Genomic DNA, 27,389 nt, shown 5'->3' on the forward strand with positions numbered 1-27,389 from the left:
GTGATTTGCTCCTTGTGATCCCTTAGTTGGAGAAATGACTTTTGAGGGTTTCCTCCAGGGTCGTGTACACTTGGCCTTTTCCTTTGGGACCCATTTGCTAGGTGAAGCACTGAAGTTGCTCCTCCTGCTGCCCAATTGTCCAATTGCTCCAAGTAGTGTGCTCTTACCACTCTGTGCTGCTGCGAATGCTGAGTGGGCAAATGCTCCTTTCGTTGATACTGGAGTATTGCTACTGGAGTATTGCGAGAGTGTTGCAAGAGTGGGGTCTTTAGAAGTTCCTTAGCATGGCTGTGGTTATACACAATGCCCCCAGTGTGTCGTTGACCTCTCCCAAGCCGGGGGGGGGGGGGGGGGGAAGGCAAGGCAGGGAGCAGGTTAAGTAGTGGAGCTGATGGTGGTATGCAGGCCGGGAAAAGCAGGGGCTCGCAGGGTGGGTCACAACTGCACCTGACTTCGTGAAGGCCGCCGGGGGCACACACTCCTCGTGGCCTAATGGCGGCCGCGCTCACCTGTACCTTGCCAAGCACTCCCACTGGTCTAATTGAGTTCTGCGCAGCACGATTTTCAGTGCTCCGCTGTGGGCATTCCGCCGCACTCAGACGCTCTCAGCGGCTCAATTGCCCGTGGCTAAGCTGATGCTGTTTGGGACCTCCTTCTGTGAGGGGGGGGTCGGCCAGGGTGCAAAGCCAAGTTGCTGGACCGGAGCAGGAGCCAAGGGCCGAGGACCGGTTTAAAGAGTCTGGCGAAAGTTTGTCAATTAGCCGTCCTCTTCCCTCGCTGTCTACAAACAACTGAGAGGCTGCAGTCAGCGTGCGTGCGATCAGCGTGAAACTGCGGCCTGGATTCTGTAGTGCGACAAGTAAAAAAACAATCTAACCCAGGGTTTTCCGCGGCAGCGAAAATAACCTGTCGAAGAACGCTACTCGTGGTGGAGGCTGGGCGGCTGAGTGTCAAGTTTTATAGAGGAGTTAATCTGTTCCCAGAAGCAGTGTAGTGTTTAAGGCTAGAAAACCTTGCAAAATAGGTGAAAATCCACGAACTCCCAAGTCTGTGGGTAATCACAAAGGTTTGCAACGCATAGTCCTAAAATGGATACGATTAGAGGTTTTTGCCCTCTGAAGGCCATTAGTTGCAGCATTCCAGGACACCTACAGAAACGTTTTAAGAATTACTAAAAATTGTAATTCTTCTAAAAGTGTAGGACTAGAAACAGGGGTATGGAAATGCATGTTTGTTTTTTTGGTAGTGTGGTTGAAGAATTCCTGATTTATTATTTTTTAGTCATATTTGCTTTTAATGAATTTTCCTAAGTCTGAAATGGGCATAGTGCCCTGATTGCATAGGAAAGTAGCAGTGGTGCAGGAGGAACTCGATATTTTCCCCTTTGTCTCATGTGTGCTGTGTGTTTTGTCAGACCCTCCAGCACTTTACAAACTTGCAATTCACAATTTCCCCACAAAATCAACTGCATAGCTTGATGCTTGCTTCTTGTAAACAAAGCAGCAGATATACTCATTCATCCTCTGGGAATGTTCAGAACATGGTCTAACTACTTATTTAGCTTCTGTTGCATAGTTTGTCAGTGATGTCATGGGGTGTTTTCTTAGAGCATTTGGCCCAACTCTTCATCAGGGAACCACTGCAGTAAAAATAGCTAGTGACAGAAACAAAAACAGGGAATAATAATGAAGGCGGCATGGCCCCCCTTTCAAATTAGTTTGCTGCTCCTTGCGAGACAAACCTGTACTGCTACTTATGGGGGTTTAGTCCCTCATTACCCTTTCAGCCCCAACTTATCTGGATGTTCTCTACAATGGACATGCACCACCACTTACACATTTTTCACCTATGTAGTGAAGACTAGTGGGAATCAAATTGCGGAGCAAAACAAGAATACAAAAATATGCAGAGAATTGTCTCTGTAGGTGTAATAGGTGCACAATGGCTGAACAGGAGGGGCGGCATGGTTTCATTGGTTTGTGGAGGTTGTCACCAGCAGAGGCTCAGCCCACCATTTTGAACTTCACAAACTGAAAATTGACCGGACAAGCAGCAATGCAAATCTTCCTTCACGCTCTCATTGTACACGTAGCAGTAGGACAAGCTTACACATGGAGCATGCAATGGAAGTGCAAGCTTGTCTTACACACAGATAATCCACAACAGATGCTATCCCAATGCATGCTTGCTGGGCTCTTCTGAAAATAAATGAGATGGAGTAATAGTGTGAACTTCCTAGACGCAGTGATCAGGTACTGCACAAAGAGCAGCAGTGCAAGCTTCTCCCACAACCAGGCCATTACAGTAGCAAATTTACTCAAACATGATTGGTTTCGCTCAGGAAGCAGCTGTTGAAAGGTCTGTGTTCAGCCTTGCAGCACGGAGAGCTTCCCCCCGCCCACCCCCACACCTTACCCACCTCGGGGTATTTGGATGATGAAACTACCGAAACCGGATTCAGTGAACACAATGGTGAGGAGTGACTGAAGAGTGTGGCAGAGTGCTGTAGGACGGAAGAGGTGGCTGAGGCACCGGAGGTGTGTCCGATACAAGGGCTACTTGATGGATGGGGTTTGTGGTTAATAAAAATCAGACCAGGTAGTTCCGAATGGGCTGGCCTGACTGGTCAGCGTGGGGGGAGGTGTTTGGCTGTTTGTGGCCCTCTTTTATGGTCTGCCGGGCGTTTTTAAGGTTGATTTCCCATATATTAAAACAAACACGGCTAGGGCGCTCGACCTCGGACCTGGGGAACTGGGTTCGAGTCTCGGTAATGACACTGAACTTACTGTGATTCTGGGCAAATCACTTAATCGCCCCGTGCCTAACAAAAATATGAATGTGTGTCCTCATGTAACGTAACTGGTGCTATGTAAAGCGCTCTGATACCTGATTGGATTCGGGTCAAGTTTGCGCTATATAAAACTCTGCAAAAAAAAAAAAAAACCTTGCCTTCAGCAAGATGAAATCCATTCATTCTTTCATAAAAAACGCCTAGTCCTGAAGAAGACTCCCGAGATCCTTGAATGCCTGGATTTGGAGACCTGGGGGTACGTAAGCCGAGACTAGGTTTAACTTTCGACCCTCCTAAGTCCCTGAGAATGCTACAATTCTACCCAAGTGATCTGTCCAAGTGCGGGCTTTGGTTTGCCCCCCCGGTACTCTATGCGCTCTCTCGACCATGAATAATTTCGACAGTCTAGTTGGCTTCAGGTAGGTCGTGACTACTTCCTCCACAAACAAGTCCATTGCTTGCTCCTCTGCGCGCTCCGGGACCCCCAGTTTGCGAACGTTATTGCGCCGTGAGCGCCCTTCGTACTCATCCAGCTGGGACTCCTGCTTCTTGCTCAGGGCCTGCAGATCATCAACCCTCCGCTGAAGAGCGGATGTGTCCGTGACGAGGGAACCCGCAGTCGACTCAACGTTTTTGAGTCTGGTGTTCATACAACGCATGTCCGCTCTAATTAGGGAGACTTCTGATGACACCGAGTCTATCCTGGATTCCAGGGACTTTCTCACCATCGTGATAGCCATTAGAATGACTTGCAGAGTCAGCTCTTTTGCCCCGTCAACTTCCTGTTTCTTTGGAGGGATCTTCTCCTGCCATTTGAGTGGGACTGGAGCCCATGCGTACTTTTCCATCTTGGCCTGCATGGAGACCTTGGTGTTGCGGCCACCGGCCATGGTCGATCTAGGTGGCCCTAAGTACCAGTGAGTGGAAACCAGCCAGGTAGTTCTATGTCGTTGGGTTGATTGTGCCGGATTACTCCCTCTTTCTAGGATGACAGTAATGGCTATTTTGTTTGCTGCCTCTTGCGTTATGCCCCGTGAGCGAGTCCCTTCACCAAGTGCCTGCAATTCCCTTCTGATTATAGCACCTAGTGAGCTGCAGGCTGCAAGTCAATGGTAGCACTGAGTCTGTGGTATGAATGCTAGTGCTCTTTCAGAGCCTCTGGTTTTCCCCAAGTTTTACAGGCAAGTGCGGCGACCGCAGGACAGGCAAGCCCACTCTTCAGTATCCGTCCCTTGCCTCCTTCCGATCAGGGAGGACAAGGCCTCTCTCCTTTGCTGTCTGTGAATGGCTCCAAGCCGACACCCGATTGCCAGGGCGACACCAGAAAAGCCAGGCTGCGAGGAGCCCTCACGCCGATAACTATGCCCTTATGATGGCAAGTAACTCTGTAGTGTGCACGTGCAATCGGGCCCCCCCGAGCCAGCACCCAGCACGCCTCTCCATTCGTGGCATAGCTTCCTCCCTCTGGCCACTTATTCAGGGCAGGATTAGTTCTGTGGCTCCCAGTGTCCCGCTGGGTGTTTCCGGCTATGGGCAGGTGGAAAAGGCCCTCGTCGCTTCCGGGGAGATTGGAAGAGGGGAGGGCCCCCCCATGGTCGGCGCTGCCAACGTAGTGCCGTTCAACTTGTGGCCCGGGGGTATGTATAGCCAGTGTTGAAGCATTCTTCTCCCCCTCACCTAGAAGGCAGGTGTCAGCGTCGTAGGCCCCCTCATGCTGCCTCCACACCTCGAGTCTGCTACAGAGCCAACCCCACTCGGGACGCTCTCTTGTCTGGCGTTCTGCTTACTAGAGTCACCGCCTTCCCACGGTCCGGATGGAGCCAGTTGTCGCTCCGCGCCCCTCTGTCACCGGGGTCTTGGATCCTTGCTTGCCACAGTTCTCAACGGCGGTTCAGCGACAGATCAGATTGTGCAAGGAATGCCGGGGCCTACTCGCCCCTCCCCTCTCATCAAGGCAGCTCCTCCAGGCCAGCCACGGCGTCGGGCCGATCTTGGTCGTCCCGCACTCAATCAGCTTGATTTATGCCTCAAAACGATCCCTCTGGGTTTATGGGCACGACATAGATGATTGTGTCTCAGCAATCCCGGATTTTGGATGGATATTCACATGAACAGGTGTGCTCAGACGGAGCCGCCTCAAGGAGCACCCATTTCGCTTGGCGGTTGGCCACGCCCCCACCCATTTTTTGGCATTTTAAGTGGAGTTAAGAACACACTGTAAGTAACATCCAAAGTTCACTGATGTATAATCCTCTTATAGTATAGTAGTATTACATTTAGGTTCATCGCTGGAAATTAAGTTGCACAATTCTACCCAATATTGTAAGCCTATGAACAGAAGACCCAACAGGAGAGTACTGGAAAGTATTTTCGAAGTTACAGGACATCACTGAGTCGACTAGGTTGTGGAAGGGAGGATGGTACACTAATGCAATCACATCACCCTACCTGTCATCCTGGCCATTGACCAGAGGTAATGTCTTCAAGGGAAAAAGCTGACCAGAACGCCTTCCCATCAAAGGAAGATGAACTGGCAATTTCTTAAGTGCGGTCAGTAATCAGGTGCTGTAAACCTGGCACCGACTGCTTCATGTGGCACCTGGCATCTGTAATTTGGTTTTCCGCTGACTGAGTAATAAAGGGTGCAAAGAATTAAGCACAACTTAGCAGCATCTAGTTCACATGTACTGAGCTACTAGCACAATTGCAGGATGGTGAGCAACACTATGCGCCCTGTTGTGAATAGTGGAAGGCTGAACCATGAAGGGTGCAGACTCAGTTCATCAGAATCTGTCAATCAGACCTGCCTGACAGCAGCTTCAGCAGGGGGATGGAGCTGATGGCCGGGATCTATCTTGAAGCACAGTTTCAAGCCCATATGCGGCTGATTGGGACAAGGGACCCTGCCCGTTTTCTTTACTATTCGGACATGAAGTTTCGCAATTTAAAACCGGTCAGTCCCCTTGATCAATAGGTTGCTGAGACAGACCTTGTGTAGAGCAGGATTACTTTGAATTCCTACTCCGGAGTATCCTCTTGTGCCTGACCCACCTGGTTCCATTTTGTCCAGTTCCCCTGTGTTTGCCCCTGCTTGCGCGGACATCTCTCAAAACTTCCACAGAAGGTGCCAGCTTAAAACTTACTTAAGTAAGTAATCTAGAAGTTCCATCCCTTTCTCAGCCAATGAATCGTTGCCACTGTTTTCTAATGGAGCTTTACACTTCAAAAGACATTAATAATCACATTTGATGGTTAGTCAATAAAGAGAGTTGGTGAAGGTTAACAGTTTAATCTCTCATTTAGTAAATTAGTCTGTATTTTGAGCTTTATACAAGTGGCAATTCAATTACAAAAAATAAGAAATGGATCCGTTAGACCAAGCAGAGAAATAAAAACAGCATGTTCCATTCAGTTTATCGTCGTAATACTAAACTAAGGGACCTAATCTAACCTAACAAGAACCCCTGAAGAGTTTTTTCTGGAAAAGAGCAAGTAGATTTCGGAGCAGATTCAGACAACTAAGAGGAAGGACAAACCCCCATAAAGGGTTGTTCTGAAGACTCAGCCGATATCTCCTGACAATTGCAATAGCAACCTTCTAAAAGAGAGCGAGAAGGAAGGAATCACAGCAGTAGCTATATTTTGCATGAAATAGAAAATCTCTTCATAAAACGTAAGGAAAAGAAAGAAATCGCTGTAACCAGTAGTTTATGGCAAGATTGGCTAGCACAGCAAAGTGCCAAGGTGCATGGCAGGGTAGGGATGCACGAAAAGAGTCTTATGTCTCTCTAGCTAGGAGCACGTACAATATAGAAAGCAGCTAAACATGTTGCAAAAACAGGTGAATGTCATCCTCAGCCTCTAATTGTGAGAGCTCTTTCGATTGTCTGTCTTCACCTCAATTCCCACCATAAACGTTCATGCCAGCATGAAGCCGGTTAGAAATGGCTACAGCGTATCACAAAAAGTTACATCTACGAAGGCTCTCATTAGAGCTTTTTGCAAGCCTACTCTGTTAGCTGTCTGGTTTCTCACTGTATAACAATGAGCTGTTTTATGAAATGAAACATTCAAATTCTGGTTTGTCCTGGTTAGATCATGAAATGTAAGCTACAGAAAGCATTTTCTTTTCATTAATACAACTGTTCATTTTGGATATGTGGTAAAGAAAGCCATCAAAGTACAGTGAAGTCCTATGTTGTGAGGAAAGAAGGAATACATTTTCCAAGACACCGCACATTTCACAAAAAGTCAAGTCCTAGAGTTCGATTATAATGGTAATTCATTATTTTATGAAAAGCATTCTCTTTCCTAAAGAGAGAGCAGAATAAATGAATAGTGCGACCTAGCAAGCGGAGAACAATGGAAATGAAAGCCTTTGACAGAAACAAGCAGCAATGTTTACATTTGCACATTAAAGAAAGGAACGTTTCTCTAATGTTTAACTTATTATGCATTTTCAGGTTTAGTATTTAGAGGGTTTCCATATTACGTGGTGGAATTTGCGTAACAATTTTCAGCTTTATCACCACCCCACCCCCAACAATTCCTATAATTCCCTACACATGGCTCTCCTTAATAGCAGGTCACTGGGTAAGCATAGCAATTAAATCTGCAACTTGCTGGAGAAATCACTAGACATAGGAGGAGTTGTCTATGCCTGATATCTTGGTTTCCTTACCCTCTCAATGGTTTATTTTTAACACCAACAGAGGCTCTCCCGATGGGTGGAGGGTGTGCCATCATCGCCCAGATCGCCCTCAACTCCTCTGTTGTGATCTGTAACACTGTTCCTCAAGTTAACATTATGACAGTAAACATGTCATTTCCCTCTTGCTGTCTAGTGTGCATGTTTGTATATAAGCTACAGCACTGCATACTCAACTTTTCTGTCTCCTTCTTTGAGGTAATATGCAGCCTCGGCACATCAAATAACCATCTGCTAGTTGTTAGAAATTTCAACTTTTGGTACAACCCTCCAGCAGATTCCAAGGATTAAGAGTTCTTTGACCTCATGTCTTCTTTATTTATCGTGCAACAGGTTCAATTACCTACCCATGCTAAGGAGCATATTTTGGATTTGGTATGGTTACACAACACACCTCCAGGAAGGTGTTGATCCTCCCTTGTATATGGTCAGGTCACCACCTCATTAAATTTGAAGTATTTCTGAGGACTGATACTGCATTGTGTAATGTGTGCCCGAGCACCTTCTGCAAGTGGAGCAGGGTGATTCTCCAGGAATTGGCCAATACCCTCCGTGAAACCTGCCCAGTCCCCAACCTCTTTGTTGAAGAGGCTTCTGTTGATTTTTTTCAACTGTCTGCAGCATGCCCATGATGTACATGTCCCAGATCGTACTTGAATAATGCAGCCTCCTTGCTAAATGCACTCTGTGGTTCAATGATTAATTTAAAGCAGCAACTCGGGCTATGCCAACTTGAAAGGCAGTGGCATAAGATCTATGCAACTTTAGAAAGAGAACGTTTTAGCGAGGGGTTGATGAAGTATTAAAGCTTGGTCCTCACCACCAAATCCTCTTTTTATTGTAACCACATTAATTTACTGGCAAATAAAGAAAGGGAAGCTTTTAAGATATTAAACAAACTCACTTGTTCTAAGTGAGCAACCCAGAAGATCGCACTCCACACTTCTTTCAGTGAGAAAAGGAAATCCGTTAAGGATAGTATTCTGACCACTACTCTGCCGCAACAACCTAGGAAGAACGAGCACTTTTAATTCTCACTCCTTGGTACAGTTTCCCCAGCTCCGGTATGAGACCCTTTTTTTTTTTGTGAATAGGTGAAATCTGGCTCCCCGCTCGATCCCGGACTCCCTACAATTATGCAAGCTCTATCCCTCATAACAGCCAACTCTCTGTTAGACCCTTTGAATGAATCATTCACTCATGGCATTGTCCCTGACCTATTTTAACGCTATTGTGAAAGTTCCCTTGCTGAAGAAGCCGGGCATCTGTCCTAAGCTGCTGAAAAATTATTACCCCATTTCACCTCTCCCCTATGCAGCCAAAATTGTAGAAAGTTTTGTTACTCAGGAGCTAAGCTGTTTCCTTTATTCATCCAACTTTCTTCATCCATTGCTGACTGGTTTCCGTTTAGCCCACAGTTCAGAAGCGGTGATGCTTTCTGTCCTTGATGATTTACGATGGGACTTGGATTCAGGAGTCCTGTCTGCAGTGGTTCTCCTAGATTTTTTGTCTGCCTTCGAAACTGTCAACCACATGATTCTGCTGAATCTTCTGAAGGTGTCTGGTCTGTCAGGTCAGGCTCTAGGTTGGATATCTTCCTTTCTAGGAGGACTCACACAGGAAGTGCAGATAGCCCCAGTTTCTTCTTCTAAGGGCCATGTAATCAGTGGGGTCCCTCAGGGGACAGCATTATCTCCTTAGCTGTTTAATTCTAACATCTACCCATTGATCTTAGCCCTGGCTAGTCGTGGTTGTAGATTCTACAACTACGCTGATGATGACGACCCAGCTCATCTTCCAGCTTGCGTGTACAGTCTCCATCCCAGCAGGAATTTCAATCTACCCTGAAGTTCATTTAAACTGGATGGGCACAAACTCCCTCAAGCTAAATGCTGATAAGTCTGAGCTGGGTAGTCAATCACAGGACAGATCGGTGGGCCAACACCTACTGGACCTCTGAGCTCGGTGCTCCTCCTCCTCCAGCGGCCTCTGCCAAGAGCCTAGGTGTTGTCGTATATAATCAACTGTCCATAATCCCCTAGATCAAGGCTGTCACTGCAAAGTGTTTTGGCCTCTTGAAATTAATTACTCCTCTTCTGTCACCTAAGACTTTGAACATGGCTATTACAGCAGTACTTGTGTCCCTCTTGGACTATCCAAACTCCCTGTATTTGGGTCTCCCTGCAAATTCACACACATTACAAATCATTCAAAATACAGCAGTGAGGAGAATGTCTGAATTCTAAAGAATGCTTGTATCTCTCCTGCCTTAATGAAGCTTCACTGGCTCTTGTTCAAATAGAGAACCCTTTTTTAAATGTCTTGTATTATTTACAGATCTTTTCATGACGGGACTCCAGCCTTTGTAGCAAGCAGAATTAAGAAGTATGTTCCTCCTTTATCTCTCAGATCCTCTCTTGCCAACCAGTTGAGGTTACCACTATTCAAGTGACATGAAACTGGAGGCAGGAGCTGCTCTGTCCTGGCCCCCATCTTATGGAACTCTCTCCATTCCTTGATCAGACTGGAATCTCACTTCCTGAGGTTGAGGACACTTTTTAAGACCTAGATGGTTGAGCAAGCTTTTGATTATTAGCCTGAGCCCTCTCTCCTCTCCCTCCTGGTTGTTGGTGCCAAGAAACCCTTGGGTGTACATGCACTCTATAAGTCTTCCTAGTATAACAGGTTCCAGTCCTTGAGCCTGGGGTTTTGCAGGCATAGGCGCATTCTGTGCTACCATGGTCACCTGTTGGGAAGAGCCTTGGGGCACATTTGCACCCCCTATGGCTGGAGCAGCTGCAGGAGGGGTGTGAAGGGGCAGGAGTACTCTGCTGTATAACAGAGGGCATACCTTGGTTATTAGATGCTGGTGGTTGCTGGACACTAGAGCTGGCCCACTGCCACATTAACTACCCTGTGATGCAGCTGGCAGATTTACTGATTGCCTATGCTGTGACTGACTGGGATTGCAGAGGGAAATTTACTTGCGGGGCCAAACTTTGATTGCTAGCCATTGCCATGGTTATCTTCGTGGTCCATGTGCAGTAGGCAGAAGCTGTGAATTATGCTTGTGCAGCCAAGGATTGCAGGTGTGCCAGTAGACTGTGTCCATTTGCCGCTAGCCCTGGATCCCAGGATGCTATGGAGGACTGCATATCTGGGGTTCTGCATGTAAATGGCCACACTCCTTATATCAGTAGTCTGAGCGGCCATCATGGCATGGCATGGCCCTGAGGGACGTGGGTGGAGGCAATCTGTTACTGGGCTGCATAGTGGAGCTGCTGGAGTAGAATCTGCATGGACTGTGGATGGGGGATGCTATTGGTGCACTAAAGGCATGACCTCCATACCATGGTCTGCTAGAGAGTTCAATGGGGGTAGGGTGGCACTTTGTGCTCAGGGTACCTCTACTGCAGCCTACGGCCTTCTCTACTGCCAGCACTCACTGTATAGTGGATTGGGGTGTTGCTCACTGAACTCTTGCTGGTGCCCTTTCTCTCTCCTCAGCCACCTGTCTCATGTTCTTCACTGCCCAGGGCCTTAAATGACTATTGCCACTCCTAGCCAAGCAACAGGGGGGGGTTCAGGGTTATGGGACAAACAACAACTGGGGGAGGGGGACAGAAGAAAGTGCTTTGACTCCGTCAGGGCCAGACTGGGAATGCAAACCGGCCCTGGCAATTGATTCAAAACAGCTGTGGGGGGAGATGCGGGGGAGGATGGTGCAGCTGCTTTTTTGTTACAGGGGGTCGATATTGCAGCTATGCTGCAAAACCATACCCCGGTAACAAACGCCTCCCCCCAGGGGTCCAAAACCTGCCCCCACCATGGCACCCCACCGGTGAGACACCTGGTGCCCTCTATGGCCAGTCTGGTCCTGGACTCTGTCATAGCTACTTTTTTTCTTCAGGTGGGCAAGGGGCAAGCAACAGTGGGGAGGAGGTCAGGGTAACTGGGCTAGCAATGGAAGGGGGCGAGGAGGGCAGGACAAGTGAAACAACGGATTGCAGTGAGGGGTAGGAGGGACAGGGCAAGCAAGGACAATTAAATGCGGCAGAGTGTGGGAGGAGCAGGGTTAAGCAACAACACACTGCAGGAGAGGTCGGAGGGACAGGCAGGCCCACAGGCAGTGGAAGGACCAGGGGCGGTTCTTGCAAAATGGTAGAGGAGCGTTCGCTCCACCTGCTGCGAGCTCAGCAGGCAAACACAAATAAATAAAATAACATGTGAATGCTATTTTATTTTGCCACTGGCTTGCGCTGTGCAGCGCGAGGGTGGGGGCGGGTCTCAATCCTGTGATTGCTGGATGATTGCTACCCCTGCCAGTGCTCATGTCAGATTGGCCGGCTAACTACAGCCGTCCTATCCGACATACGCACTGTAGACTCAGCAATCCAAGGGCTGTGTGAAACACCAGTGGATTGCTGGCACAGGCCCCCAGCCTCAAAATGAGTGCTGGGTTAGCCTGCTCGAACCAATCCTAGAGCTCCTCTCATGCTGAAAAGAGCATGAGAGGAGCTCTAGGATTGGTTGGATCTGGTTTCCCTGTGCAGGAAGGAAGTCCTTCACTTTCCTGCCTGTGGATGGAAGGATCACCAGCAAAGAAGTGCCACACCGGGCAGGAGCCGCCGCCATGCTTATAATGAGTTTTGCGCCAATGCGCCTCACCATATTTTGTTTCTGCTAGCCGCCATTGGGAAGGACACTGGGTGCCAAAAGGGAGCAGTAGTTGGTTCTAGCTCCAGGGAAGGGACAAACTGACAAAGAAGAAGTGAAGCCAGCATGTGCTGACCATTGAGAAGCAAGGAAATTAGAATGACAGTGACGCCAACTGATGGTAAGTAATAGACGGGCTCTAAGCCTCTTTAAGCTAACAAAATGTCTTGCAAGCAACAGTGCATGCACTGCTTCTGTCGCGACCCAAACATGCTTAGCAAATAAGCTGAATAAATAGTTGAAATAACTTTAAATTAGTTTCAAAATGTAATATTGACTACTAATGCCGAGTCTCACATAGTACTGTGCAGTGGCAGGCTTATCAGAAATGATACCATCTCAGACAATTACAGCTAAATGGCTTTGTGCATTCCATTCCTGGAAGCATGCAGCCAGTATTGATCTTAAAGAAAGAAACAAATTGTGAAAAATATAAAGTGTGCCATAAAAGCAGCAAATAATCATTGCCTAGATCCCCCAGAGCGCCACTGGTAGTTTAGATTGAATCCGCGTGAAGCTCTTGTGTTTTAAAGCAATCCCTGAGTCATAATGACACGAGCCCGAGTGGCGCTTCCTAATACATTTGTAATTGTTTCCTCCGCTGTATTTTGAAAAGCGCTCAAAAAAAGCCTTTTTTTTTTTTTACCACTACTATGATTGTCCCAGGATGAATGAAACCTTGGTAATCCTGTAGCCTGGTCCGACTCCAGCTCCTTTTATCCAAATTATTCTTTGATTATTTATGGGTTTGGCATGTTCATCCGCCCTGACTCGCATAAATCAATAATTCTCGCAAACTCCATTAATGGCAGTAACCCACTCATTTAGGGCTTTCTGGTAAGCTGCTGGGGCGGTGAGAAGGTCAGTCGTTCCACTTCACCGTGTTCAGACTTTGATGACCATTAATGCCACTTTGTGGTAACTGCTCGAAATGTTTAACACCTTTGAATATGGGAAGTGAGAAAACACTGTGAAGATGGAGAATTTTCTGGTAACTAACCTTATTACTGCAGGTTAGGTTTCATCTTTTCCGGAAAAAGTCTAAATACAGTGTTACTTCCTTGCATTATGATTGTTTGACATCACTTTTATATGTAGATGTGAAAAGACTCTTTAATTAGTGTTTTGGTAGTTCATCAGAAGGATACCAACCTAGCTCTGGTTGCTTTACAATCAGAGGGAAAGTGTTGTAGGCCTATAACGTGACCTAAATTGCTTTCTTATTACAGGAACATTATGACATCTTTACCAAACTCTAATAAGAAAATAACCTTACTAGTCACTTGTAATAACTTATTACAAGGTGGTAGAGAAATTGCAGCATGTGTGGTTCCACATTTGGCCAGTTGACTATGGCAGCCATGCACTTGAATTACATCATGACGTACTTTCCAGAAATATATGCTTTGATGTAATATAAATGTGCTTGTCCCCACTAATTATATTGAAGAACGTACCCCCAGCTGACTACATTATAGGAATGGAGCGAGTCACCTCTATGTAACCATGCATCTATCTACAAAGGTACTCTAACTTCAGCCTTGTGCATCTATGTGGTCATGTAACTCCTCAGTGACTTTCATTATCCTTATGTACAGTTGGGTGTACATTATCACATATATTCTTAGGAGGCTCGACAGTCCAACTGGCATGCAAGGCTGTTATAATTTGTCACGTGGTACATTCCATCCACCCCCCTCCTACCCTGTATACTGGTAACGCTTGGAGGAATTGCTTACAAGAAATCCAGATTTGGAGGAAGCCATTAGTATAGCAAAAGGTCTGGAGCATACAGCGCTATGTATGAGAGAAATAAAAGTTTCAGAAGTAGCCAAAGAAAAGTCTGTATCTAAAGATTCTTTGAGTGCGGAGGCAGTCTGTAAAGTGGAGAATAGGAACAAAGAGTTCTCTAGCAATAAAGTGGAAGGCCTGAAGTGTTTTAGATGTGGAAACCACAATCACTTAGCTAACAATTGGCGTTGCCCAGCCAGAAATGTTATATGTAGGAAGTGCAACAAAAAAGGACATTTCTCTAAAGTGTGCAGTGTTAGTAGTAACAAAGTTCATGTGGTTGAATACAAGGAGGTTGATGAAGGGGAGGAAAAAAGTTTTATCTTTCAGATAGAGGATGAGTGCAAGGATGATAACACACAGAATCCCACATGTAAGATTAGTCTGGACGGGGAAAGGTTTAAGGTGTATGCAGACTCGTGCTCTCCTTTTACCCTAGTACATAAGAATATGTTCTATGAGAGGTTTTCTAAACACAACCTCAAACTAGAGACAGCGGATATCGCTCCCTCGGGTTACAATAGAGTGCCCATTCCGTTGGAAGGAATGGTAAGAATGAGAATATCTTTCAAAGACAGGCACACAGTGGGGAAAGTTACGTAACCAGGGAGGGCTCTAGTTTATTAGGGTGGAAACACCAGAAGGAATTGGGAATTAAACTCGACCCCAATAACCAGGAGCAGGTTCTTCTTATTGATCCCCCGGTGGTGGGGTCTAATTTGGTGTTATGCGTGTAGGGTAAGCGATAAATCAAGATGTATCAGGCGATCCCCACTTATTCCTGTTGAGATCCCAAGGTCTCCATGGGATAAATTAGGATTTGACATCACTGGCCCCATAAGGGCTAAGGGACCACAGCAATGGTACATCTTAGTGCTTATAGACTATTACTCTAATTGGATCACCCACAAATTTGTGAACAATATCCACACCAAATCGTTGATAGAATTTTTGAGCGAAGTGTTTTCGAAGGAGGGCATACCCTCCACCTTGATCACAGACAATGGTGTTCAATTGGTGTCGGAGGAGATGAGGGAGTTTCTGAAGGACATGTCCATAAAGCACATACGTACCCCATTGTACTGTCACAAGGCCAATGGCAAAGTAGAGAGGGCTAATCGAATGTTGAAGGAGTGCATCCAACTAGCGGTCAAATCAGGGGCTGCTTTCGAAGTGGCGCTGAGAGACATGCTTTGGTCCTACCACACTACACCTAGCCTCTCCACGGGGCATACGCCATTTGAACTGTTGAGAGGGAGGAAGGCAGGTTCAAAATTGTCACCAAATTGGATGATTCCCAAGGATCCTGTGGTGATCAATCAGGAAGAAATAAGTAAGAAAATTGACTCAAGACAAAAGAGGTACTAAGAGTGGTATGACAGAAAATGGGGTGCAAAGGAAAGACCTTTCAGCAAGGGGCAAAGTGTATATATCAGGAAACAAGTGAGTTTATGTGGCAAAGATGACAGGTACTATTCCCCGGAGAAAATAAGAGAGGTTAAAAGAAATGTTGTCATCTTGGAAGACGGGAAAAAATGGAGCATGGATCGGGTGGCCATAGGCCCGAGGGAGATGGACCAAGAGGGGGATAGCAGGTCTCAAGTCCAGAGTTCCAGAGCAGTTGAGGCTCAAGAGGGAAGGGGACTGAGACAACGTAATCCCCCAAGTTGGCACAAAGATTTTAAAATGGTTTGAACATGTGTTAAAGCATAAGTCTTCTTTGCTTGTTATCTATCCAGGGGGTTCCACTCAAAAGGCAACTTATGCCACTGTCTTATGTAAAAACCTCAAACGTTTTGTATATTACTGTTGCTCTTCTTTAGGGTGGAAGATGTGTTATAATTTGTCACGTGGTACATTCCATCCACCCCCCTCCTACCCTGTATACTGGTAACGCTTAGAATGTTGACATGAAGGCAGCCTTGGAATGTTGACAGGCTGCCTTCACCAGGTGTACTGTTTGCCAGCAACCAGAGGGTGCAGTTAACCTTTGACTGAATAAAGAAATCTACACTTACCTGAGTAAAGAACTTACTTCAAAGGCGATAACGTTTTTGTGCTTAGAACTAGAGAAGAGTGACAGATCTTTTACTTATATCAAAATCCCACAGCTCACATTCCCATTGCAGCAACAATTTATTCATTAACAATGTTCATGAGTTAGGGGTTTGGACAACCTGCGATTGGCCTAACCCAAGTATATCAGAAGCCCGATTTCTCCTGTAGGGCCGGACGCCACGTGTTCACACGCAATCAAAGAAAATAGTTTTAAACATCAGTTTTAGAACATATTTTAATAAATTTAATGTAATTTAATATTCCATTTAGTACTAATGGTCAATGATTTTTAATTACTTTGTGGGTTAATTGTATCACGCTTTTATGATTTTAAAAGAAATCGGATAAGTATTTCTTTCCGTATATGATAAAAATCCAAGGCTGTGTACAGCGAGTTTTGTCATTTTGATGGAAACACATGTATACAATTGAGGTTTACAATCACTAGAAGCTATATTATCATTTTACCCTGGTCCAGGAGTAGTATGTCTGTCATCTAAAAACATGATTTTACTATTGAGTGATTATATTAGTCTGGTGGTGTTGCAGAATCTCTCCTTGGGTGTTTGGTTAAAGTCTTTTTTTGGTTGGATAAGACCTGACATGCTAATTAAATCCATTAATCCATGAGAAGAGCCGCCTGTGGTAGAGGAACCCTCTGCCTGCCATTATCCCTCATCCTCCATTTCTATCAGATTGAATTGTGTTTTTCAATGTAGAAAAGGTTGAGACCTGCAAATGATGTCACTCTCTGACATGGCAATTGGAGAGAACGTTGACACAAACATTCTGCAACCGTTTATATTAAGCATCTCCTGGATCTTTGAGTGAGCACAGAACTAGTGTTGTATCTCAAGTCAACCGAAAATAGGGGAGGTAGTGACTGTTTGAATACCTTCTTCCTAAATGATTGTTGATGAGGGGTAATGAGCCAATGGAACAAAATGTTTTTTTTTTTCCTTTTTTAGAATTTCGTGTGTCATCTTAGGAGTCATTAAACAATGGAAAATGTGAACCGGAGTGGATGAGAGAAGAGATGATGAATTCTACAATTTATCAATGGTATAGATATCGTTTTCAGTTCAGTTCATAAACTTTATTCGGGTAACTTAATACCCATAAAAGCACAACATCATAACAAAAAATAAATAGCAAAATGGAGGATGACTGTACACAATAATCAAACTTTTGTAATAATATAACTATAACATTTGATAAGTTTTTATGACAAATTAAAAAAGAACTTCATTGGTAATGAATAAATAATTTGCTGTTAATAAAACATTACATCAGCTAGCAATTGTACAGAGATAGTCAATCGGGTAAAAACTCAGGGATCAGCCATAGTCTTACGTGCTCTGGTGGCAATTCTCAAAAAGGTGCTTATGCGAAAAATCAGCTCTTCATCAGCCAGGGAAACTAAGCATGTGTAAGCATTATCCAAACTAATAGGTCTTCTCTTTTTGAAAAATGGATTTAAAAACCACTTAGTATATTTTGTGTAACACTTACAAAAAAAAAAATGTAAAATTGATTGGCCGCTTACCCCGTCACAAGGGCATGGTACATGATCAAGATTATGGTGATAGCCGAGAGGAAAACACAAATCTGACAGTTCCTGCTCTAAGGCGGAATAATAGACTTCTTTCCCAGTAGCTCATTCGCAGGGTGAAATATATAGGTAGAGAATGATAATGCTGTTCTATTGACATGTAACTAAGAACTGAAGATTTCTTGGATTCCAGGCCAATCCTTTCTGTGTTATATCAAAAGTAAAGGGCATCTCTAAGCTCCTTTTTTGGCACGGTGTCAGCTATATTTGGATTTTGGAAGATACTTTCTTTATTAACACTACACAGGCTTTGATGTACTCCCCTCTGCCAAGGAATTTCCATCCCTTTCTCACACATAAGGCAGTCATTAATAATCTCTCTAGTGAGGGAGGCAGCCTGGTTCTTCCATACCGATAGCCAAAAAAGGGCAGGACGGGCGCGTATAAAATCCGATATAAAATTAAGATTGAGTTCTATGTGGCAAATGTATTGTGGGGTAGAGATTGGGATGCCCAAAAGTTTTCTGCAGAATCTATTTTCTTCCTGCTGGATGCAGGAACAATTTGCAATGCCCCAAATCTCAGCCCCGTAGGTGGCCACAGGGACGCACTGTAATTTAAAAATGTTTAAAATGGCCGGTATAGCACCAGTGGTCTTTGGACGGGGAAGACTAAGGATTGAGTTGGTGGCCTTTGCATCTGGAGTGAGCAAGATGCTCAGTCCAGGAGCCGTTCGCAGCAAAGACCAAACCAAGGTAGGGAAATGTACGTGTACTTGTCAATTTCTGGCTACCCACTACAATAGAACTTAACTGTCGCTTCCCAGGACCACAGGACATTAAAAATGACTTATTAAAATTGACACATAGATCCAGGCTATCCATGTATTCAACATAAGTCCGAACTAAATTACGCAGAGAGTTCGGCGTGCGGCCTATAAGGACCGCATCATCTGCGTAAAATAGAACGGGGAGAGTTTTACCATTAATCATGGGGACGTCATGGGTTGAGGTTTTAAGCAGATTGTTCAGCCCATTAATGTAAATAATAAAAAGGAGAGGGGCCAAGACACAACTCTGTCTGACCCCCCTTCCTACCTTGATGGCCCCCGAGACCTCGCCACCTGTGCCGATCCGCACCTGCGCCTGAAGGTCTTTATGGAGGTACGCTAGGAAATGTACCAGAGGTTCGTCCAAACCATATGCCAAAAGAATTGCCCAGAGCTTCGACCTATTAACAAGGTTGAACGCTGAGGACAAGTCCATAAATGCCATATAGACCGGGGACTTCCGTGCAATGGTGTATTTCCCAATAACCAAGTTGAGATTGAGACATTGCTCGTTGGTACCCACCTTGCTATGGAAGCCTAGATGACAGTGCTCTAAGATACTATTTTCCTCTGTCCAGGTTAAATTTTAATTTTACAGGACTCTTCCCAATATTTTTAAGGTATTGTCAATTAGTGAGATCGGCCTATAGTTACTAGGCTGTGACCGATCTCCTTTTTTTAAAATTGGGACTATAATACTCTTGGCCCATGTATCTGGTAACATCGTGTGTTAAACTATTTAAGACATTCAAGAGTAGTGGGGCCCAGAAATCTGGTTTCCATTTTTTTTAGAACAATTGATAACCCATCTGGGCTAGGTGCTTTGTTCCCAATGCTCTGTTGGATAGCCTCTTCTACTTCAAAAATAGTTAACTCAATGGTAGTAAAGGGGCCATAATCGTATTGGTCAAGCTCTGGTTGCGGGGTAGCATAGATTTTTGAGAAATGATTTTCCCAGGTCTCGCTTGAAATGTTGCAACTAATGGGAGTTAATAACTGGCCCATCGATCGAAGCTCCCTTACTGCGGACCAAAAAATGTTGCCCTTTTTTGTGCTTGCGGCCTGGGATAAAGTTTCCCAGCGTTCATTTAAGAGGATTCCCTTCCTTTTCCGGATTGCTGTGTTATATTCCCTCCTTGCCGATTGTACGTCTGTGGTACATCTCGGGTTAAGTGACAGTGCCCTACGAAGATTCCTATTGGCCAATGTGCACTCACGGTCAAACCATCTAGGATTGTTTCCTGCCAAAGAGGCAGGTTTCGACAGGAGTGTTTTAATAGCTAGGCACAGTTTAGAGAAATCCAGAACTACCTCAATGTGTGCAGTCTGTAGTGACAAGCATGAATTAATAAGGTGCATATTGCCTCTAACTAACGTTTTGAAAAGTGTGCCACTGTCAACGCCCTTCCAAACTAATCTCAAATTATCAGTTGAGGGCATGAGATTTTTTGCCCTGCATTCAAAGGAAAACGCAGGCCTGGATGCAGAGCTCAACACTATTTTAATGGGGTTATGATCCCCATAATCCGTTGCAATTACTTCAGCGGCCAATAGTTGATCTTCAAGGCAGGGAGAAATAAAAATAAAATCAATGGTTGACGAGCAACCCCTTCCCCTAAATGTTGGTAATTTTTTATTAGTGGTATTCGGGCTGCTCACCAAATCCATAACGTTAGTCAGGTTGTTTGATTTTAAAAACAATGTTAACTCTACTCCCCTACGAGACGATGGCCCACTATTACTTATTCCTTCGCCATGCGCCACTCCATTGATTGTAGCATTAAAATCTCCTCCCAAGAGAATCCAAGTAGATCCCTCCATGTTTCGCTGACTATCTAAGTTGGAAATGAAATCAAAAAGCCCAATGAAGTTCTTGTTAGGAACGGAATAAAAATCATTGTTGTAAAAATTCACCAAATATAAACCGATCCTCCATTTAAAAAGAACAACTTGATAATTTCTACTATTTGTTGAAAGAACCTTAAGACTGCCGCCAGCAGCCACGTTAATCCCAATAAATAGCCCCCCTGATGGTCTTCCCAATTTAGGGCTGGGGGCTACTACACTAAAACAATGAAACCCTTCGATATAAAGATCATCAGTGGCCCAGGTCTCCTGGAACATGACTACATCTTGTTCCCTTACAATGCGCAACCAATCTTGGTCTCCGAGCCTGGATTGAAGGCCCGCCACGTTCCAGCTTAGGACGCTCAGGTTAGCTCCCATATTTACCATAGTTGGAACTGAGTCATCATTAGAGAGTGGGAGTGTGATGTCTAAATGACCCTCCACATGGACCTGTAAATTGGTCAACAAAGGTGGTTGTCAATCCTGTGCGTCCAAATTGGAAAGTGCATGGAACCTATTGGCTGCCAAGGGTATTATGTGAGCATCCCTAAACAATATAACTGGTGGTTTATAGAAATAAGCTAAGGGGAGTGCGCAAATGTCTGTATTTTGTGAAAAAGATTGTTCTTGAGTGCTAAGTAAATGACGGACTATGTGTGGTCTACGAAAATTAAGGACAATGCAGTCTCCATTGATGTTCTTATTCAAGTGGCCAACCCACCCTACTCTCCTGGCCATGATAATTTCATTCATTGAAGAGGGATGGAAACCTTTATGTTTACGTAGCCAATCTGCAGATTTATTGCGGAGGTCTAACCAGGATTCCCTCTGTCCCTCGGCAAGGTTAGGAACGCCAGCCAGTGCTAACACATAAGGACTAGAGGCCGGTGGCAGGCTCAACACAGCTGTGTTAGGACTTAAATGTGAATCCCTAAGGTGGTCTGCAGCGACATTGTTTGGGTCAGCCACAATAGTTCCCTTCTGAGGCAGGTTACAATTAACACTACCTGGTGTCACGTTTAGATCGCCTGGATTACATGTTTGAGATGTGCCCAAGCTCTCCCTCTGCGCGACAATAGGCAAGTTATTTTGATTACAATGGGAAATACTGGGAGTGACGAAGGGGGTAACCTGAGGGGGGAACAACACCCATCAATTGCGTTACAGGCCCATGTTTGTTGACCACTGATATAGTATTCCCTCGTCCAACTTCATCAAGAACTTTATTCAACCTCCCACAACTTAAGTTGTCCACAATACGGTCCAATTACTTAAATTTCCCCCACAGCAATTCAAAATTTTTGTCGATCACATCCTTGAGGGTAACCAACATAGTCTCAAGAGCTTCCGTTGCAAACCCTGTTTGTGTGGCTCCCCCCGCAACACCTATGTTGACCTCATTGCGCATAAGTTCAAAAGTAATGTCTGTCTGGGTCGCTACTGAGTTTGTACTGGCAACCACGACAATATTTGGGCTCCCCACAGGTTGGCGGCTTTTAGCGTTTTTAGAATTGGGTTTGGCAGAGGTAACATATATTTTTTTTTAATAGGTTGAACACTTGATTTAATATTCCTTTGTGCCTTAGCAGCATTACCCCTAGTGTTAATACAGGGTACATCTGAAACAGACACATTAGGGGAGTCCCCAGATGGTAAAAGTGGGTTGGGGGAAGCAAAGTCAGGCCTTGCTGGTGATATGTTTGGTATGTTCGGACAGGTTGTGTTGACATTAGCAGGACCACCCAGCGACAAACAGGATTGTAACGTGGCAGGATCCAAAGACAACCGTCTTTCAGTCAAGTGAATTTCATGAGTTAAAAGCGATTCAGCCCTTACAATAAATGCGTCCAGGGTCCCTGCTACACTTTTTAGTTTACTCATTTTATAACATAAAGTAAAGTAGTAGCCCAATTACACAATTGTGGACCCACCACACAATAACAATGGGCAGTAAGCTGCTTCACAGTACCTTAACACGGATATCCCGGGATTAGGCAACAAGACAGCGTTGACTGTTACTGCCGGGGCCAAGTAACGTGGCCCAACTCAGCCTCCTTCGGCCGTGGAAGAAATGCGGCTGCGCCTCCTGTGCAGCAAAGCAGTGTGGGAGCAGTAGTCCTCCCCCTCGTAGCAAATTAACAGCGGTTCCCGCAAAGCCGTGCTGTGATTTATGCGCCCCCTTGCAGAGAAGCCAGTAATCCGATCTCTTCCTCCTGTCCCGATAAAGGTTTCTCCCTACACCAAGAATCAAACGGCGGGAAGCGTTGAAGAAAAAGCTGCAATACTCTCCTCCGTTACAAGGGTGTTTCAGTCAGCCTGGGTTAGCGCCTATTTTTCGGTTGCTGTTCTCACTTGCACTATTCAGGCCCCTAGACCAACACCAGAGCCGCCACGCGGCTCCTCCAGTTCATACAGTCTCTAGGGCAACAGTGGTACAGGGTGGCGCTATTGTAGGCCTCACCTCCTTAGTGACCAGCTTCTACTCGTCCCTCGATACCTCGTCGTCCACTCTGCTTGAGGACAGCTGTGGCAGGCAAATCATGCAGCGCAGTTACGTCGCAGGCACCGGGGGCACCGCACACTGCCTGCACTAGCGCTCACATCCGCTGCTCCACTTAAGCATCGCCGCCGAGCGCGGCACCCATCAGTCTGGCCGGAGCCAGGCCCACAGCGGGCAGGCAGCAGGCACCACAGTGGGCAGGCCGCAGACAGTGTCCCCACAGGCGCCCCCACAGCGTGGTAGCGATGTGAATGCCCTAGGGACAACCTCCCGGCTGCCCCTCACAGATTTGGGGCGTCGTCCGCACCACCAGCGGAGTCGGGCCCCCCCGTAGTCAACACCAGCCGTGTCAGTGGGTGAAAATGAGCAACGGAGGCGCCAGACTCCACAGGACCTGCATATGGTGCTACCTCTTCTCTAGTACAGCGGGGCCACGGGTGTTCGGTAACCTCAAGCACGGGTCTGCTTTCCCAGCGCTGACGTCAGTTCTCCGAGAATGGCAGGCAGGGTTCGCCCGGCGCGTAGTGTGGGCCTCCAATGGCTCTTCTCTAGTTCCAGGCCAGGCCACCCGACAGGGTAGTTCTCTCCGTGGGACCCCAGCAGCCACCGAACAGAGGTTCACACGTCGCTTCTTTCACACCCCCACAGTGCCCCCCCCCCCCAGGTCATGGGGGGACCAGGCGGAGGACGACTGTGCAATGCTACTCTGACCCCGGTCTCCGCGAGATATCATTGATAAATGAAACTTGAGTTAACAGTGGACAAATGCAAATTTCCATCTGTCAGATTGTATTATTTTGTGAAATGAATACATATTACTAGACAATGAAATGGCGGCCAATAGAAATTAAGCTATATTTATTTTGATTTTGGTGTCCACGTTTTCAATATGGCTGTGAAAAGCATTACTTCGCATTGCATAGGCACGCTCTATTGGTAAAGGTATGGGGAAAGGTATTTTTCATCCTATTTATACATTCAGGTTGATATACTACCTTCAAGTTTAACAGCTCTGCTATACAAACATTAATGTATCGGTGAGACAATAAAAATAAATGATTTACAGATTATTTTTTTAACGTAAATATCAGAATCTAAATACTATTTTTGACAGCAGAAACCTCACAAGTACGATTAACTTTATTCTGTCGCAAATGTAGGATTGTGGTTGGGAGCTTGGCTGTTCCTAGAGAAAAGGGCAATAGATTAGCCAGTAAGAATGTGGTCTTCGTCTACAAATGTTTTACTTTTTGGGCATTCACAAACATTTGAAATGTGTTGCTGTTTCATTCCTGAAACAAAGCTTCTGCCTTTGTCGCCTATAAAACACATACACATTGTGAAACCGTTCATATCCGGATGTTTCCCACTAGATGGAAGCCAGTATCAGTCCATAAGATTGCAGAGGAAACTCTTCTTGAGTGGTTTGTAGAAACTTTGCTGTCAGGTTTGTCCTCTGGTTTTAATGGTTGGCTAAAGACAATCATTTTCCGAAGGTCTCTCATAATTCTGTGCACTAATTCCCCAAAGCCATTCACAGGTGTTACAAGCCACTTTCGAGAGGATGCTGGAGTGATCCAGGGATGAGATGCCCCATTGGCTATGCTTGATACTAATGGTAATTGACTCCTCGCTGCCCATGGCAAGCATCTGCAGGATGTCAAAACCTGATGAAAGCCAGAGCAGGGAGTTATCATGGACATATTAGCAGCATTGGCTCTTCTTGGTCGTTGGCATCCCCGCTGCTGCTGCCAGCATGTGGCAGTAGAAGCAGTGGGGCAGTTCTGCCAGGGGCAGTAGGAGGGTGTGCATCCTTTTGGTCTTCCTCCGAAGGAAGGTAGCCACAGTACAGTTTGAGTCTGGAGCTCATGTAATCTGTGACGAGAGGGGTACGCGGGTCTGTTGTCTGCAGCTACTGGTTATTTTGAGGGTGGTTTATCATATTCATGAGCTGTTTGTAACTGTCATTAATGATGTAAAGGAGTTTTTTGATTGGATCAAGGCACACCCTAATTGTTTTGGCGCATCAGTGTGATGTGTCCACAAAGCATAGGGAGAGGCAGCCTTTCTTTCTGTGTGTTCTGCAGCTGAGTTGGGAAGGCATAATATTTTCAGAATCTAAGGAGCAGTGGGTTTTCAATATCTTTTTGGTGACATGGATGCTGTCTGCAAAACATCATTTAACTTCTTATCGTTCGCTCTGCGATGGGTTGCCTTGTGTGCTGTTTAGCAGTAGTACTGCCATTTGGAAATGCTGTATTACTGAGGATTTTGGAATGTAATACACTGACACATTATTGAGCAGCTATTGCGATGCGTCCCCCTGAACATGCACTTTTAAGTTACAGAATGAGCTAAAACTGCTCTGCTGGTATTTTAGAGCAATGCGTGCCATTCCTTCTCCTTTGAGCTTGAACTGTGTCCATTCCTAGAAGTTTTATAGTACTAGTGTGCACCAGGGGCGGCTCCTGCACCAAGGTGGAGGAGAGTCACCCCACTGCTCTCCGAGCAGGAGAAAGGAAAAATAAAATGATAATATCATTATTATCATTTTATTTTTCGGAGCTACGGGGCTGGGTTACGGCAGGCGGGACTGGTGTCACAGGGGGAGGAGCGGTTCATGCACTTAAGTACGCATGGCAGTTTGACCGGCCGTCTTGGGCTGGCCAAACAGTCATGCGCACTTAGCATGTTCTCCACCGGGCTGTAATACACAGCCTGCTGAGGAACATGCTCCCATTCCCTGTCTGAGCGCCGAACCACAGTGCTCAGACCAATAACAATGCTGATGCAGCGTTGTGATTTGCTTACGGAAGTCTGTGTCCTTCCGGGACTCATCAGGAAGTGAAGCTGAGGAGAGACTGTAGCCGTGAGAAAGTAAGAGCTTTTTTTTTAAATTTAACTTTATATTGTGTTCGCCACTCACATTCCCTGCCAGTCACCACTGGTGTTTACATGATTCGCACTAGTACGTATTGCTATTGCTTAAGCACAATTAAGAAAACAAGACACATTATATTGGTGTAAAAAAGGTACTTGTGCATGGCATTTAGTTTAAGTTACAACACTGCAGCATCTTTGTGGTAGGGTCAGATCCCTCAGGTCCAAAGCTTATGCTTCATAAATCTTTCCAGCCTTTTGCTATTGTCACTGACATTGTTTCCAACATTTTCAAAGATTTTCATAAGTGACCTATATTTCTCATGCTCTGCGATGCTGTCGTTTTGGCCTACGAGATCCCTGACTTGGGCTTCTATTTCTTTGCCACTCAACAAGGTGATTGCCTTGGGAACAGAATGTAGCTGATCCTCATTTGACATTGCTGTTGAGCAGGTAAAAAGACAATTGTAGGAATGAAAAGAAAAGTTGTGTATACTGAATTCCCACATAAATGTGTTTTTATCCACAGAGAGACCGCTCGCCCTGGGGTGGCAAAAAACTGATGACTTTTGGGTGCAGTTAAATCAGCAATTATCCCCTAGCTCTCTGTAAACCAGCATTTGCAATGCAATAGGTCTCTCGTTTGTTGAAGTTGGAGCTGTTGGTGTTGAATATAACATATTTTTTTTGTTTTTTATATTTTTAATTTGCAGTGGAGTTATTCTATTTGCACTATTGCCAATGGTACAAAAAAAGTAAAAGTAAAAAGCATTGTCATTTTCAAAGCCAACAGGTCTAACTCTAACAAATGCGAGACCTATTGCAATTTTTTTACCTAGCCTTGTTGCAGGATGCAGTACCATATGTGGCAAAAGAGGTCCCATGTACTGCACCCTGCAGAAGATATGGTAAATCCACCCTACCCTTAATGCATTGCATGCAAGACAGTACCACAAGTACATTCAAATAGCTATCTCCATATATACAATTAGTAACTTGGAAATGTGACAAAAGAAATATTATATTAAATTCCGGATTAGGTTGTACTCTGTATGGAGCTGATTAAGGGAAATTTATAGAAGGTCGCATGTAAATAGGAGATGTGCTAGTGAGTAAAGTAGCCACTACCAGCCTTGCTTGGGACCAAGCGTGTGTTCTTCCAAAAGCCCTTTCAAGAAAATAGTGTTCTGCGGCTGTAATTAAAACCTAGGGTGTAACAACACATGTAACCGGGAGTATCCTCATGGGAGGTTACATGAAGAGACAAGTCAGTGGTAAGGAGGGACTAAGTCTAGTGACCAATGAAAAGCCACCTTTTACAAAGAACAGGGACAGGAGCCAATTAAAAACAATGGGCAGAAAGTGGCGGAGCTTTATAGCCATATCCTGATTACAGCATGTCTGGAAGAGACAGCGCTGCGTAGGTGAGACTTAAAAAGGCTGAACCGTTTCTCCATTTTGCCTCTTTTTCTTAGTCAATAAGACCTGGGGTTTATTTTCCCCTTGATCATGTCAAAAAGGAGAGACAGCAGTTTGGCTGCAGTGAGTACAAGTAAGAGCAGAATAGAGTCTAGATATGCGCTTGCCGGCACTTCTCTTCTGAAGCAATGAGCAGTTGGTTGGTGGCTCGTAGGGAGCCTGGCGCACGGGATCAAGAGACTGGGCCCAGTGCAGCAATCTCTGGCTACTCATGGCCTGCAGGTGAGCCTGCTCTTG

The 27,389-nt window shown here is 45.4% G+C and overlaps 1 protein-coding gene across 3 annotated transcripts in view; it reads left to right on the forward strand.

Moving 5' to 3' along the window:
- OSBPL3 (oxysterol binding protein like 3) overlaps positions 1–27,389 on the forward strand; it is an 812,031-nt gene that overhangs the window by 122,776 nt on the left and 661,866 nt on the right. The window contains exon 1 of one of the 3 annotated variants that reach the window (XM_085631655.1): positions 17,038–17,126. The exons of the other annotated variants lie outside the window; for them this stretch is intronic. The gene's annotated coding sequence lies outside the window, so the exon portion shown is untranslated. Of the gene's footprint in view, positions 1–17,037; positions 17,127–27,389 lie in introns of those variants that run through there. 3 annotated transcript variants of the gene reach the window in all.

Source organism: Triturus cristatus, chromosome 10 (assembly GCF_964204655.1).
Source record: "Triturus cristatus chromosome 10, aTriCri1.1, whole genome shotgun sequence".
NCBI lineage: Eukaryota > Metazoa > Chordata > Amphibia > Caudata > Salamandridae > Triturus > Triturus cristatus.